At 40.9% G+C, this 17,468-nt stretch overlaps 1 pseudogene; it reads left to right on the plus strand.

The window, feature by feature from the left end:
* Positions 1–17,111, plus strand: part of LOC127453581 (mdm2-binding protein-like) — a 42,141-nt pseudogene extending 25,030 nt beyond the window's left edge.
* Positions 17,112–17,468: the final 357 nt, after the last annotated feature.

The raw sequence follows: 17,468 nt of genomic DNA on the forward strand, positions 1-17,468 counted from the left end.
ATCCCATGGTTTTTCATAGTTAATTGTGACTTAAATTTGACTCTATATATACTATTCCTGTTAAAATGCATTTAGTTCCTTAGAAGAAAACAAAGCAATATGTAACAATAATGTTTCACAATGAATTTCACAAAGTATTCCACAGTATAAAGATACAAATGCACTAAAATAGCACCAAATTTAAGTAACATTAACATTAAACAAGTGGGAGTTTGACAAATTGAAAGAACTAATCCTCATAGGTTGCGTTTTCATTGCAATGGGCATTACATCTCTTATAACCCTTATCCTCCACAATATTAATCGTGGCTGTTCACTTTGCTACAGCAATCTTGTTCAGAACTCACAAGGAGCTGAATAAAATGTCATAATCTAATGTTAAATGCGTTAATCACATAAAAAATAAATACATGTTAAACATTTTGGGCCCTATTTTAAGAGTGCTATGCCTTAAGCACAGCAATACATCATACGCGCAAAGACAGTGGGCATGGCCATGAAGTTTAGATATTTTTGTACAAGCATGCACTGTCTAGGCGCAAGCGGATTGGCAAAATTGTGCACAAAGCGCTGATGGGCTGGGTCAAGTGCAATTCAGTTCTGAGGCTCTTCTCCGGTTATTGCACCGCCTGCTTCCTATTATATATTCCATTTCCTGTCAAGCAACGTGGATATAAATGAAGACAGCTCATTCAAAAGAATTTGGTAGAGTAAATGGGCTGTATGCAGTGCAACCCCTGCTCTGTGACTGTATTATTGCCTGCACTGTTCAGGACTGCGATGTACCTGTATGTGTTGTATGTTCTAAGTCGTTCTCACTGGGACTTTTGGCTCTCGTCCTGCTCGCCAGTGTCTCGCTTGAAATATGCTTTACTCTCCCATTGTTCATTGTTTTGTATTGTATTTTTGTAAGAGGTTTCTTTGATTAATGTTTAATTTCTGTACAGTGTCCTAAAGCTTTGGAAAGGCGCTATACAAGATAAATGTATTATTATTATTTTTAATCATAATGATCTACTGACACACAAGTCATGGCTTGATCGATAGCTCTTTGATATCATCTGCTGGTGGAAAGGCCTGTTCACACCAAATCCGTGACGATTTTGCGAGTTGAACCTCTGACGGAAGGTCTATTCACACAGAGTCTGTAAAAACATTAAATGAAAAATTATTTCACTCCTGTACAGTAGGCGGTGCTGTTGCGGTGCTGTTTTTATACCAGTGTAATGAGGTTCAAGGAATGAGGAAGCGGGAGAAGGCAATTCCAACTCAGGAATGTCACTTTTATTGACAACAAAAACATGTTCGCTTAAATGCGCAACGGTATAGTTTCACATAAAACTCAAAGTTGCAAAACGGTAGTGGCCAACACACACATGCAGCTTCTCAGCTCTGCCACCGACTACAGCACAGGGCGCTCCTCACCCTCCACTACCTGGGACAACACAGCCCCCAACCCCCTGTTCGATGCATCCATCTGTAAAACAAAAGGGAGATAGAAGTCAGGGGAATGTAACAGTGGACCGCCACAGTGTTCGGCTTTTACTTGTAAGAAAGCCTGTTGGCACGGCTTCGTCCACTGGACCGGGTCTGGCGCTCCCTTTTTAGTGAGATCAGTCAGCGGGCTGGTGACATCCGAATAATTAGGCACAAACCTCCGATAATAGCCAGCCAACCCTAGGAACTGTCTCACCCCCTTTTTGAACTTGGGCCTCGGACAAGCCGCAATGGCTGCTGTCTTATCAATTTGGGAATGCACTTGTCCGTGACCCAAGTGGAAGCCCAGATACCTTACGTCCACCCGCCCAGTTGCACACTTCTTTGGATTTGCCGTGAGTCCCGCCCGCCTCAGCGACCTCAGGACACCCCTCAGATTCTGTATGTGCCGCTGCCAATCATTGTTATAGATCATGATATCATCCAGATAGGCAGTAGCATACGCAGCGTGTGGGCGAAGGACTTTGTCCATGAGTTGCTGAAACATCGCTGAAAGGAGTGGAAAAGGCATTTTTTTCTCAGGACGTGGGAGTCAAATATCCCTTTGTTAAATCCAGTGTCAAATAAAAACGAGCCGCACCCAACCGATCGAGCAGTTCATCAATGCGAGCAAATTTAGACAACATGTTCACTTTTCTATAATCCACACAAAACCGGACCGACCCATCACTCTTAGGGACTAAAACTACCGGACTGGCCCAATCACTGTGGGATTCTTCTATTAACCCCATGTAAAGCATAGCCCTCAATTACTCCCACACTACCTTTTTTTTGTGTTTGGGTAAACGGTAGGGATGACTGTGTACCACTACCCCTGGGGTCGTTTCGATATGGTGCTGTATGAGATTCATACACCCGGGAAGAGGTGATAACACATTGGAGAATTCTCTTTGCAACCTGGCATCCTCTGCGATTTGGACGGTGAGAGGTGGTCTCCACAGGGAACTGTGGTGACTCGATCGTGATTTTTAAATTCACCTCCGGACCGAGCTCCTCCCTCTCCGGGACCACCATCGCCAAAGTCACGGGGACCGCCTCTCTCCATAGTTTTAGGAGGTTGAGGTGGTAAATCTGACGTGCTCCACCTCTATCCATAAGCGTTGCCTCATTATCGACTTCCCCGACTCGCCGTGTGACCTCAAAGGGCCCTTGCCACTTTGCGAGTAATTTAGAGCTTGATGTGGATAGTAATACAAGGACTTTATCTCCCTGTGTAAATTCCCGTAGCCGTGCCCCCCTGTTATACAGCCGGGATTGACGTTTTTGAGCCTGTAGCAAATTTTCCTGTGATAGCTGCCCCAATGTGTGGAGTTTTGCTCTCAGGTCAAGAACATATTGAATTTTGTTTTTGCTGTTTGATGGTCCCTCCTCCCAATTTTCCCTCACGACGTCTAAGACACCGTGAGGCTTATGCCCATACAATAATAGAAATGGGGAGAACCCCATGGAGGCTTGCGGGACCTCTTGCTATGCGAATAACAGGGGTTCAAGCCACTTATCCCAATTCCCAGCATCTTCGTGCACGAACTATGAATCATGATTTTCAAGGCTTGATTAAACCGTTCGACCAAGCCATCCATTTGCGGGTGGTACATGCTTGTCGGAATAAATTTAATATCCAATAATTCGTACAGTTTGTGTAGTGTACGTGACATGAAATTAGTGCCTTTATCAGTGATGATTTCTTTCGGAATCCCCACTCGGGAGATTATTCTGAAGAGTGCCTCCACAACACTATGTGCTGAATGTTGCATAGAGGATCTCATCTGGTATGGTCTGATGAGGTCCATACAAGTTCTTTCGAAGGGGATCTTGATAAAAGGAAGTGGGTGCAAAGGCACTCAGATTCACCAGCTGATATTCACGGCATGCTGCACACCACCTGCGAACATCTCCATGAATGCCCAGCCAATAGAAACAGGCCATTAGACGGTTTAGTGTTTTTTCTCACCTTAAGTGCCCTGCCATCTGATTATGATGAGCCGTCTGGAATAACATTTCCCAACGGCTCTTCAGTATAAACAACTGGGTTGTATCCTCATTTGTCTGAGCGTCCTGCATCACTCGATACAACCGTTCATTTATAATAGAAATGTACAGATATGCGAGTGAAAAGTCTGGAAATTGAATAGCCACAGGCATTAAGGGATATTCGTGAATGTCCCCATGCACACACCTCACCTTCACCCTATGTGCTTACCCAAAGCCTCCTGTTGAACCAAACAAGCATTGGTGAATTGAGGTTTGATAACAACCAAAATCCACCAAAGCTCAGTATGTACCCCCTTGAATACTCAGTTATCTGGTACATCCCTGCTCGGTCGGGGATAGTATGCGGTGCGTCGGGGACCCAGACCAACATGGCCACATCCATCGGTCCTGGAAGTGGCCCAGCTCCCCACAGTGCCAGCACACCGGCCCAGACTTTCCCCCCTGCACCTGCGGCTACAGATTCTCCAACCTGGTGGGGAAGGGAAGGAGACACAGAAGGTGGGGTAGAGGTGCCCGGAACCCCCTGGGCCCGCGGAACGGGGTTTGGGGGAGTACAGGGATGGGAACAGGGTGAGGTAGGGGAGGGGAAGAGACAGCAGGAGAAGAGAGAGAGAGAGAAAAAAACTTGGCCGTCTCCCGGATACGCTGTCAAGTGGTCCTCAGCCAGGTGGACTGCATCCTCCAGCGACGTCGGGTGGTGGCACCGGACCCACTCCGTGGTCCTTTTGGGCAGCCAGTTGACAAACTGTTCTAGCACCATCAAGTTGACTATTCCCCCGACATCACGGTCCTCCGCTAGCAACCACCTCAGGCAGGCATCCCGGAGATGCTGGGTGAAAGGGAATGGGCGGCCGAATTTCCTGTATGCCAGCATCTGAAAGTGCTAATGATGTTGCTCGGGTTCAGGCCGACTCCCTGTAGGATGGCCCACTTCAGATCCAGGTACTCCAGCAGGTTAGCCACCGGTCGCGAGATGAGCCTCCCCCCACAAAAGCACAATGAAAGCTACGGGGTCGTCCTGGGGACCCATCTTGGCCAGGGTGATCTGAGGTGGGGGTCCCATGGCTGGTGTTGCTGCTGGAGTACCACGTGGCAGCAAGCTCTGGAACCCTGCCGGAATCCTCTGCCTGGGCTTGCAGGAGTGACTTGAAACGTTGCTCCTGTTCCACTCGAAGCTCAAGGAGGGCCTGGTGTTGAGTCTGGTGGATGCCAGCGAAGGTCTTGATGATGTCCACCAACGGCGAGGACTCCATGACGACATATCTCCCTCAGTCCCGGGTTTCGGCACCAACGTAATGAGGTTCAAGGAATGAGGAAGAGGGAGACGGCGATTCCAACTCAGGAATGTCACTTTTATTGACAACAAAACACGTTCGCTTAACAGGTGTTAAGCACGGGTGGAAATCATTCACCACTCATCTCCCCTGCTTCACTCTCCATAGCACGGCGCTCGGCCACACCTCCACAACCAGTCTCCTGTCTGCACCCTTCAGCTATTAAAGATTAATATAATGAACGCTGTTAAAGCATTTATTTACCTGTTTTGGCAAAACTGTTTTATTATGTTCTTTCCAAGGTGTTGATGCATTTAGAGGAGTATATAATCTGTTTTTTAATGTGAGTGAGATGAGTAAAGAGCACTGTTGCATAATATATGTCCTAATTATATACTGCCTGGTAAAAAAAACAAAAAAACAAGTTGCATTCTCTAATACAGGGGTTAGTCAACTTTGGAAAGCCGGGGGGCTGGAAAGCAGGATCTCTTTAGCCTCGAGGGCCGCACTCTTTTCTTCTTTTCTTTTTATTATTAAAATATATGTTACTTTTTTATATTAATGAGGTGAGCAGATTATGCTATATGCTGTTTAATACATTATGGACACATTTAATTAACAAAAGGAAAATAAAACATTATATATAGACATATAGCAAAATTCTTGTAAAAGTGTGGTTCTGTAATCAAATAAAACTGTGATATACTATTATTATAATGATCATATAAATGCCAATATGTTTTTTGTTTATTTGTTTTAAAAGATCCATACTTTTATGAGTAGGCCATATAATGCTGTGGAATGCACCACTCTACAAATGACAATGTACAATTAAAATGTACATTGAAAAATGTAATTTTCTTTGACATATAGAAAGAAAGAAATTGTCACTGTCAAAGATTGTCATGACACACTGGCCCCATAGTGAACACACACACACACACACACACACACACCAGTGTGTACAGTGCCCTCAAAACAAGACATTTATATCCAGTACTAGCTCCAAAAGCACCTTAATGAGACATCATCCATTACCCTCTTTTCAGAGTTAAGGTAACGCAAATCACTAAAAAAGCATTTGGGAGAAAATGTCTCAACTCTGTTATTGTTTGCTACAAGCATAATCGCGATTTGGCAAGTAGGTATAGCTGCAGGCCGGAGACCTCCAAATGGGGACGGAATCTCCAAAAGAGGGCGGGGTTACTCCAAAAGGGGGTTGCGCCAACTTCCACTCACGGTTAAGGTTAGGGAAAGGGTTAGGTCTGGGGCTCCCATCTTCAATGCGATTTAGAGCTTGCGTCCATTTTCGGAGCAATGCCTGCAGCCCTTCTCCGCTGTGGCAGAGACGAGCAGGTGTTGAAGAGAGCGTTCATGTTTAAAGTGACTGAGAACGTGCACAAACTGTTGAGGCGGTTTTACACGAGACGCAGTGGGTGGCAGGCTTTGCTTACGATCTTGCCACCGCTCGTGTGTACAGACATTTACCATTTACACGAGGAGGTGCGAAGTGCGCAAACGCACTGATGCCCCCTACTGTTTCAGTTCAAACAATGCTAGCGAGCCCTAAGATGCTGTGTCTCTGAGGCGATTACTGTAAATATTGTATTCTGTGTCTCAGGTGAGTTCTACCTTTATTTAACAAGTGGTTAAAGAAATAGACTTTGATATTTCAGCTTTTTATTGGCAAATTCATATACATTATACAAATACCTTAAATAACATACGTATAAATAACAATAATCACATCAAGTGCTACATTTAAGTTTGTGTTATAAACTTCAGGAAAATCTGCCAAATCTGAGTACTACGTTCTCCTCCATGATCTTTTTGAATATGTAAAAGCTATGGCATTTCATTAGTTGTGAAAAAAATCCCCTCTGATTGGTCAATGATAAGTGGCTGCCGTGGAGATACAAAATATTTTTTTTGCGTGGTCTGCGCCGCAAGCAGTCACGCACAACAAAGCGGCAGGATTCTTGTGAGCGAGATTGGAAAGTGGCGCCGCTTCGACTGCCTCGTCCGTTTTGCCGCCTGCCGCCTCTCTCTTATTGAAAATGAATAAGGAGCACGTTGATCGTGTCCTGTGCAGTCTGACCCCGCATTCATGTTATATAAAGTGGCTTATAATCAGATTCAGGGGTGGATTGGGAAGAGAAATCGGCCCGGGATTTTACATAGAAACTGGCCCAAAAATTGTCGCTGCCCTTTTCTGCATATCGCTGCCCCCTTCGGTATATCGCGGTGCCATTTTGCGGCCCGTTCTGCATAACGCGGTGGCTCATTTCAGCTTAGTCCTGGTTCTCCCGATGGCCAGTCCGCCCCTGATCGGCCCCAAAGTGCGTCGGCCCACCGGGAAAATGCCCGGTATGCCAGATTACCAATCCAGCCCTGATCAGAGTTATATTCGCGGATTTGTAGATTAATTCATTATTTTTGCCCTTTTGCCATTTCCTTTTCTCTAACCGTTCAGCAGTTTATAAATACTGAGAATTACCATTAATGCTCTAGAAATTGACACCTCAAAATTCATACACATTGAATAATTTTATGTTATGACAACATCACGTGGGCCACAAAAAGATGGTTTGTGGGCCGCCTGTTGAGTACCATGGCTCTAATATTTCTTTGGACTGCCTTTAGATATGATTACGCCGCGCATTCATCGTGGCATTGTTTCGACAACCTTATGCAACATCACAACATTTATTTAGTTGCATTGATTTTTGTCCGAGATCTTGTATTGATGATGGGAGAGTCGAACCACTCCGTAACAGGGATGGGCATTTTGGTCATTTTGTCTACTCAAGTACTCATTGGGCAATGACATGTACATATTTGTATATATAATAATATGTCTGACAAACATCTTTGGCTGCTGCATTTTGTCTTTTTGTTCCAGTGTATCGTCTATTCATTTTTATAGGCTGTTATAAAATAATCTGTTACAAAATGCACAAAAGATTACATAATCAAAATATAATGCATCGTATTTTGTCATTATATTTTACATTTATGCATTTGGCAGATGCTTTTATCCAAAGCGACTTACAGTGCCGTTATTACAGGGACAATCCCCCTGGAGCAACCTGGAGTTAAGTGCCTTGCTCAAGGACACAATTGTGGTGGCTGTGGGGATCGAACCAACAACCTTCTGCTTACCGGTTCAGTGCTTTAGTCCACTACGCCACCACCAGTGAAGGTTCGCTGCACAATGCCTGTCTGTCTGTTTTTCCTTCAGGTTACCATAGTTATCTTAGTAAGTGTACACCAGTTTTTTTAGTGACTGTCTGAACCGTCTATTTTCAAATTGCGGTTGGCTTAAAATGAGACGCCATATCCATTGCATTTTTAATATGCGTGTTAATTTGAAGTTCAGTTTTGAAGATGCTGCATTCTGTTCCATTTAGCTGCGCTATGTCTAACTGTTTGAAACACTCACAGCACGTTAAGTCCACTGCCATACGCCTGATGAGTGTGTGTCTCTCCCCAAGTGTTCGCTCCTGTGGCGAAAGCCGCAATGCTCCATATTGTTGTTACTGTGATGATTCATGAAGCGTTCCATTCAACTGGGAGAGTCGGAATTTCCACCTTTCAATTGGGGAAAGTGCAATGGAATTACACTAGGTTGAACTTCTAACTTGGAAACTCATGCAGAAATCTTCAACTCCCATTTCATCGAGATGCAGGTGTGTGTTACGTCATGCAAACAAAACCAAACGTCAACTTTTTTTTTTTTTTTTGGCCAGGCAGTGTATTTGCACATGTATTTATCTATGAATATCTTCCAAACGAACTCCAGAACCATACTTCTCTTTTTATAATGCCTGGATAATATAACACAAGGTACAGTGGTATAACACGTGGAATAATAACATTTAAGAATAACAGTTTACTATAAAATAGGATGCATATATTAAAAATAATATAAAAGAAAATACTGGCTCACTGCCTTCATTTAAATTATTGCAATAATTTGTTATATCCTTGCAATAGAAATAGCAGTGTGGTTCTGCAATTCATTTGTCTAAAACATTGTAACAAATCTTTTTAAACTTTTTACATTTTTAAGACAAAACACCATAAGCAGACTTTCAAAAACAGAATGGGTTTATGTTTGCAGTACCAAGGGTTCATGAACTGCAACTATTTATTTGTAAGTCTATAATTTTCGGGTGTGTATCAGCTGCATGTCCAATGCCGGTGTTTGCCAGTTGATTAGTGCCACCAACACCCTGGATTGAGCAGCTGCAGCACCTGACAAAAATCTCTCTTCTCATTGGTCAGTCAGTTTTCATTGCAGTCTGAAGAAAAAAAATCGAAACACTCTCTGTAAAAAAAAAAAAAAAACTTCGGATTGTGGAGCACGATTTGTCAGACTCTGTATGAATAGCGGCATCAGAATCCATTGTGACCGTGCAAAAGCTCGTTCGGAACAAACGTTTGTACTGAAAAAACGGGTTTGGTGTGAACAGGCGTGAATCACCAAACTGCAAATGCAGCAACTGACTTCAGACTTTGCGGCGAGAATAGACGTGGTTCTCAAACTCCTTTGCACAATGACCTATTTCTCAGAAAAATAGCAAATTGCGCTTTGTGCCACTTCATTAACATACAATACACCCACAGTTTGTGTTCATAAACACACAGATAGAACACTTTCATCCACGGTCACTTGTACCGGCAGAAAAATTGCGCTTAGAATTAGCGCTATCATGAAAATAGGATAAGACGTAGCGCACGGTTTTTGCCCGTAGCATTGCCTCTAGTGTGGTCATGAATTATAGAGCCCTTTAAATGAATGGCATGTGTTAATGCATTGATTTTGACAGCTTAAAAAAAATAAAAAAATAAAAATTAAATGTTAGTAATGGACTATTAAAAGTAACTAAACTAATGTGAAAATGAATAAATAAAAACTTTTCATTTTATTCAAATTTTCAACAATAATATAAACCTGATTAATTTTTTTATTTTACATATTGTTCATATTATATATCTACACAGTTTTTTTTTTGTTTTTTTTTGGGCATCAGTTTTTGATTCCAGTTTTAAATTAAATGTATCTGCTGTTCAGGTCCTTTGTAGTGCATTAAAAATAATAAGGGGCTTGGGGCCAATCAGTTTTACCAATGTTTTATTTACAGAGCTATGAGAGAGTCAGCCTCTCATTATACACTACTCTTTTGGCCTTTTTGCCCTGTTACTGATGGCAATTGTAGAAAGTGAAATGCTGTTGGGAGGAGAAATAAGGTGAGTCAGACTCAAACTCAGCAAGTCTGAGTATGTGAGCTAACCACTAGGCCATGGTTCTTCTGATGATAAAAAACAGTGTTTTAAATTGGATATATCTGCCTTTTAGCTGCATTGTCCTGCATCAGAAATAATAAGGGTATTTCAGGGCCAATCAGTTTTACTGATGCTCTATTCGCAGTCGAGTTTTAAATGAGCCAACCTCTCGTTACATGCCACTTCTCACCAGCAGGATGTTTAATTAGACACTCAAACTAATGTTACTCCAGTTACTTTAATTTTCTGAACCTGTTAGTACATTGATTTCCTCACGTGGCTCTTTTTAGTTCTTCCTGCTCTTCGTTGCTTTCCTCTTGCTTTCAGTCCCCACCGTTTTACATGTATTTGAATGTGTCATACATCACTCACTCTGAAATTAAATATAGATCTGCACTTGATGGCTTTGTTGAAGGGTGAAATGAGCATTGAATGAAAAGTGCTGAGTTGCACTGCAATGAATGCCAAATTCTTATACCTTTTTTTTTTAGCATTTGTTATTGCACATCACATATGGCAGTGTTCAAATGTCTAATTATTTTTGGCCTTAATTGCTATTGCAGATGCCAAGTGTGATTAGATATGGGTTTATTTGAAATAGATGATACCACAATAGTAGTTTTTCAAATAATGCCGTAGCAGTCTCCACAAATGGTTGTAGACTCTATGATCAATATTTTTGTCTATCGAGAAGTAACAAGACTGAAAGATACTCCTATGCGCCTTTACTCCCAGAAAGTTGCATAAAGTCAGCCAATCCACTTGTCAGATCAAGAAAGTGCTTCTGTGTGCTGCATGCTTCAGACAGTCAGTGAACAGACTGTGGGAGGTTTTTGGGTGTGACGTATGAGGCTGAGACTAGGTAATTTATGTCAAAGGGAACAGAGCAGTGTCTTATTACATTGGCTCAGACTGACAGAGCTGGAGCTAAAATCTCTAGAAGGATAAGACAAAGTCCTCCATTTTCTAAGTAGACTGTCACATCACATTTTTTTGATTAGATATAATGTGAGCTACAGCGAGGGATTGATGTTTTCAGAGAAGCAATATCTTACACCATCCACTGCTTCTCTACCAAAAACGTCTCCATTCTATCTCGCTCTCAGGTTTTGTAAATCTGGGAGCACTGACTCTCTGAGTGCTCATTGCAGTGGAGAAGGTGGCACTCACCAAGCATTGGGGGCTCTCCAGCAACAGCCGATCTTATCCAGTTCAAACTCAGGACTTGCCAGATGTTCTGCTTCTGTTGCCGACCCCTCACCAAGTCAAAAACCCAGCCAGTCAAAAACCCAGACCGAATCCCGTTCCCAGAAACACATCAGGGTAAGTTCTAATTTCTAACTAATGGGTAGATTTAGCTTACACTTTAAACTAAAACTACTTATTACAGAGACAGTCCCCCTGGAGAATGGCAGGTTAAGTGTCTTTAATGGTACAATGGTGACCGCTCTCAACTCTTGTGGGATTTGAAACTGCAACCTTTGAATTAGCCCAGAACTTTAACCACTCAGCTATCTGTCATGAATTTAAAACCAAAAACTAGAGTTGTCACGATACCAAAATTCAGTAGTCGAAACCAGTGAAATGTCACAATTCTTGATACCACAGCAAAAGCTAATATGCTAATGAACACTTCTTTTTATTTAAAAAGTTTAATATTAGTAAAAAACATGAAAAGTTAAATCACAAATTATTATTATTATTAAAGTAAACAGTCATAAATAATAATAAAAAAACAAATGCATTAAATATTTAAGGGATAGTTCACCCAAAAATGAAAATTATCTTATTTACTCATCCTCATGCCATCCCAGATGTGTATGACTTTCTTTCTTCTCCTGAATACAAACAAAGTTTTTTAGAAGAATATCTCAGCTCTGTAGGTCCATGCAATGCAAGTGAATGGTGAACAGAACTTTCAAGCTCCAAAAATCACAAAGGCAGCATAAAAGTAATCCATATGACTCCAGTTGTTTAATCTGTGTCTTCAGAAGTGATAGGTGTGGGTGAGAAGCAAATAAAAGATTTATAGTAAAAAAAAGGACTGAAATATTTATCCTTTTCTCACTCGAAGTGATTACAGTGCTTCTGAAGATATAGATGAAGTCATATGGATTACTTTTAGGCTGCCTTTATGTGATTAATGGAGCTTGAAAGGTCTAGTCACCGTTCAGTTGCATTGAAAGGACTTACAGAGCTGATATATTCTTCTAAAAATCTTTTTTTGTGTGTGTTCAGCAGAGTCATACACATCTGGGATGGCACTGAAGTGAGTAAATAATGAGAACATTTACATTTTTGTGTGCCCCTCTAAGGCACAGATCTGATGTTTTGACACAAGTCAGTCCCTCCTATTTAGAGCATTTTGACCAATAAGTGCATTTGAATGTGTGTGCTCTATGAAGAGCACATGTGGTTCATGCACAAGTCAGTGCTCTGTATTGCCAATGCTTTGGAAAGACTGGTATTGAAGTACTGGTACATGAAAGACTTCATTCAGTGAATTCGTTTCTACAGTCATCAATTCTGCAAATGTTGGGACTTGTGTAGTTTATGGCAAATGTGCAGTTTATGAGTGCAATAGTTACATGATTGTGCATCAGTTCTCAATGGGTGTTTTTGCTTCTCAGATTCTGAAAGAGGTGGTTGCTAAGGCACTCACTAAACACGGGAGCGAGCACAAGTGCTTTGAAGCCTGCAGTCAAAGACTGTTTGACATCAAATTTTTATCTGAAGGTGTGTAACAATTTTTCTGCCTCTTTCCCTTACACCCTGCTGTCCCGCCTATAGGGACATCTTTGAAACTCTTTAAAATATGCTGCCTAAATGCTGCTGAGTAATGCTAGATCTTGATAATTTATCCATGAAACGAGGGCAAAACTCCAAGAACTTGGAGTCATTTAGCTTTTTTCCTAAAGCATTCAGTCTGAAAATGTACGTATGACTGCAGGTTAAATGATTAAGCGATTACTGGAGCGTTGATATATAAAGGTAGCCCTGTTAAGCTTCAGCAACTTGTGTTTGTTTTGCAACAGGATCTGAAAACGTCACGTGGCCTTCACGAGGAAATGAAAAAAGCAGCCAGTAACAATGTCAAACAGGTAAAGCACACATCTTTAGTTAACTGTATTTCACGTTCCCCCTACTCCTTAGTTTTTGAAAATGACAAATTACAATTGTCGTTTTGCGTGGATTGATTTGTTGATGCAAGTTTCCCTGAAACTTGATAAAACAACAGTAGACAAAACCTGTAGGTCAAGGCCATCACCTTAACAGATCATGGAGCAGAGGGCTAGTGAGAGTGGTTTTTGTGTAACCACATTAATACTTGTTTGTCTGCATGTGTGTTTACATAAATGCCATGTGTTAATGTACAGTTGAAGTCAGAAGTTTACATACACCTTAGCCAAATACATTTCAACTCAGTTTTTCACAATTCCTGACATTTAATCATAGAAAACATTCCCTGTCTAAAGTCAGTTAGGATCACTATTTTATTTTAAGAATGTGAAATGTCAGAATAATAGTAGAGAGAATGATTTATTTCAGCTTTTATTTCTTTCATCACATTCCCAGTGGGTCAGAAGTTTACATACAATTTGTTAGTATTTGGTAGCATTGCCTTTAAATTGTTTAACTTGGGTCAAACATTTTGGGTAGCATTCCACAATCTTCTCACAATAAGTTGCTGGAATTTTGGCCCATTCCTCCAGACAGAACTGGTGTAACTGAGTCGGGTTTGTAGGCCTCCTTGCTCGCACATGCTTTTTCAGTTCTGCCCACAAATTTTCTAACGGATTGAGGTCAGGGCTTTGTGATGGCCACTCCAATACCTTGACTTTGTTGTCCTTTTTTGCCACAACTTTGGAGGTATGCTTGGGGTCATTGTCCATTTGGAAGACCCATTTGCGACCGAGCTTTATCTATCTGGCTGATGTCTTGAGATGCTGCTTCAATATATCCATATAATTTTCCTTCCTCATGATGCCATCTATTTTGTGAAGTGCACCAGTCCCTCCTGCAGCAAACCACCCCCACAACATGATACTGCCACCCCCATGCTTCACGGTTGGGATGGTGTTCTTCGGCTTGCAAGCCTCACCCTTTTTTCTTCAAACATAACGATGGTCATTATGGCCAAACAGTTCAATTTTTGTTTCATTAGACCAGAGGACATTTCTCCAAAAAGTAAGATCTTTGTCCCAAAATTCAATATCAGCTAAAAAGAAGACTCAAAGCACCCAAAGCCAAATTACATTTAGTCAGACCCAAGTCACTGAAGAACAAAGTCTGTCAGCTGAACACAACCAATTTTCAAGAGGGAAAAAGACACAAAGTAGTATAAGAACACAATTACCAAAAGTTAATCAAGGAAAAAGATGTCAAAAGACTGAAATTTCAAAGGATATTGGAATGAAAGAGAACATAACTTCTCGTAGCCATAGCTTATCTCCTAAATGCAGAAGTAAAGGGCATGTACTGGTTTTGCCTACTTGAGAATTAATAATCACATTATTCAGTGGAACTGCTGAGGGATTAAAGTAAACTTTGCTGAACTGCAGCGTTTATCTGCTGTTGTTAATCCCATTGCCTCTTGTCTTCAAGAGACTCACTTGGTACCAAGCAGCCCATTGACCAATGAAAGATCTTTCACAAGTTTTCCTTTCGAGTGTAGACATGACCAGACTGTTTACACAATATGCCGTATTGGTCATTCCAGACTTATATGTTTTTACTGAAAGGGGAAGTGCCACCAACATGTGATTTTTGTCAGACACCACTGTCTATAAAACACATTTTAATGGAATTTAACGTTTTTACTCAAAGTTTTTTAGTGGATGTTTTCAAAAATCTTTCACCAGCGAAACCTTTTAAAATTTTTATCAAATATTGAAATTAAAGATTTTATATAATGTTCATTGTTTATATTACTGTATTATATATTGTGTATATTGCCTTTTAAAACTACCTTGATCTTGCCATGAAAATAGCCAGTGATGCTGACATGGCAATAAAAAGAAAGAAATAAGTTCTTTGTCCCCATGTGCACTTGCAAAATGTAGTCTGGGTTTTTTATGGCAGTTTTGGAGCATTGGCTTCTTCCTTGTTGAGCAGCCTTTCAGGTTATGTCGGAGTAAGCTCGTTTTACTGTGGATATAGATACTTGTCTACCTGTTTCCCCCAGCATCTTCACAAGGTCCTTTGCTGTTGTTTTGGGATTGACTGTTCGACTTTTCGCACCAAACTATGTTCATCTCTAGGAGACAGAATGTGTCTCCTTCTTGAGCGGTATGATGGCTGCGTGGACCCATGGTGTTTATACTTGCGTACTATTGTTTGTACAGATGAACATGGTACCTTCAGGTGTTTGGAAATTGCTCCCAAGGATGAATCAGACTTGTGGAGTTTCACAATTTATTTTCTGAGGTCTTGGCTGATTTCTTTTGATTTTCCCATGATGTCAAGCAAAGAGGCACTGAGTTTGAAGGTAGGCCTTAAAATACAGGTACACCTCCAATTCAGTACACCTCCTATCAGAAGCTAATTGTCTAAAGGCTTGACATAAGTTTCTGGAATTTTCCAAGCTGCTTAAAGGCACAGTTAACTTAGTGCAAGTAAACTTCTGACCCACTGCAATTGTGATATAGTCAATTAAAAGTGAAACAATCTGTCTGTAAACAATTGTTGGAAAAATTACTTGTGTCATGCACAAAGTAGATGTCCTAAACGACTTGCCAAAACTATAGTTTGCTCATATTAAATATGTGGAGTGGTTAAAAAATGAGTTTTAAGGACTTCAACCTAAGTGTATGTAAACTTCTGACTTCAGCTGTATATTTTACATCCTTCTTATGCTTCAATCCACAGGTGATTGACTGAGTTGTTGAGAAATCATCTAAAAGAGGAGCAGAATAATTTTTGTTGTAAATAAACAAATAGCAGAGTATAAGGTACAACTGCACGAGGAAAAAGTTCTGAAAAGAAACAACATGATACTACAAAATGAAAAAAGGTTTAACTTCTCACAGTTCCTGTCAAAATTCCTTTTTAAGGAAATATGTACATAATTTACTTTTCTGTTCTCTTTTTCTTTAATTTAAATGTATGTGTAATAATTGTATATCTTTATGTATTAAACATTTTTAATTTAATGGTTTTAATAAATGGCCTTTACTGGAAACAAGACATCATGAACCCTCAAGCTGTCTGACTTCAAGAACGGCACAAGGCGTAAATTATTTCAGAGCTCCTAAAATCATGCTCGAACTCAAACAACAGGCAAATATGGCCGCATGTTTTCTGAAACTGTTTTGCATCATGAAAATCAGTGAGTGTGTGTTTCTGGCCAAATCACCATATCCCATTTCAGTGATCAGAGTTCACTCAAATCACCACTCAGGGATGAATCAAGGAACACAGTGATTCAGCTCTAGTTTTCCAAAAACCCATAATGAGATGACCTCATCTCTCACTTTCAGTTCTCTGCTATTTTGACCAAACATAGAAGACATCAGTGCTAAATTACTACAGATCACAGAGTAGTTTGCCCCAAACTAGGGCAATAACCAGAGATTTTGGGGTCCAAAGGGCACATTCGTCTGAGGTCATACAGAATAACTACTTTAAATTCTATTATGAGGCGCTCTCTGGTACTCTCTGCCCAAAAAAGGTTGAGGGTATCTCATTTGGCTGAGTCCCCAGACACATACCAGTCCCATACAGGGCCATTGTTCTCACTTCTGGGTGCCCAGAGGGTTGATGGGAAAAGGAGGGGTCGCACATTACACTGGAAACCTTGAGAGCCCTTGATGGCATCATGCAATACGAACTCACTACCTGCCTATTAACAGACCTGCTGTATTCTTGTGTAGTGGAACTACACAAGTGATATTGTGTAGTTTTGAGTAATAAAACTGGTGTTTTTAATAGAGATTTGGTTCATTTTTGATACACTGTGATGTTTTGAATTTCCCAAGATGAAAAATAATTTTGAAACAAATTTGATCTGTGTGGGTAAAATTCTATTAACACTGTGGAATTTTGAAGAGACAAGGAGCTCTCAACACTTTTTCAACCTGTTACTATGTCCTCCTCCACCAGGCTGTTTGGATATTAAAGGGGCCATATCATTAGAAATAGCATTTTCTTTAACCTTGTGAGACCCCTCATCCACATGCGTGGACATTGTGTTTTGGCTTTGCTAGATGCAACGCATAATTTAAATGAATTTAAACTGACTAAATACTGTTCACAAGACTACAGACTGTCATTTATGGGTTAAAATTCTGGCCAACCGAGCCATGTGACACAACAGCATGGCGTTGATTTCGTTGAAGTGCTTCTATGGGTGCAGAGCCAACAAAAGTGCCTCTGGTAAGAAACCTCTAAGTTTTTTCATTGAAACCTGTTTGGGTG

The sequence above is a fragment of the Myxocyprinus asiaticus genome, chromosome 16, assembly GCF_019703515.2.
Source record: "Myxocyprinus asiaticus isolate MX2 ecotype Aquarium Trade chromosome 16, UBuf_Myxa_2, whole genome shotgun sequence".
NCBI classification, from domain to species: domain Eukaryota; kingdom Metazoa; phylum Chordata; class Actinopteri; order Cypriniformes; family Catostomidae; genus Myxocyprinus; species Myxocyprinus asiaticus.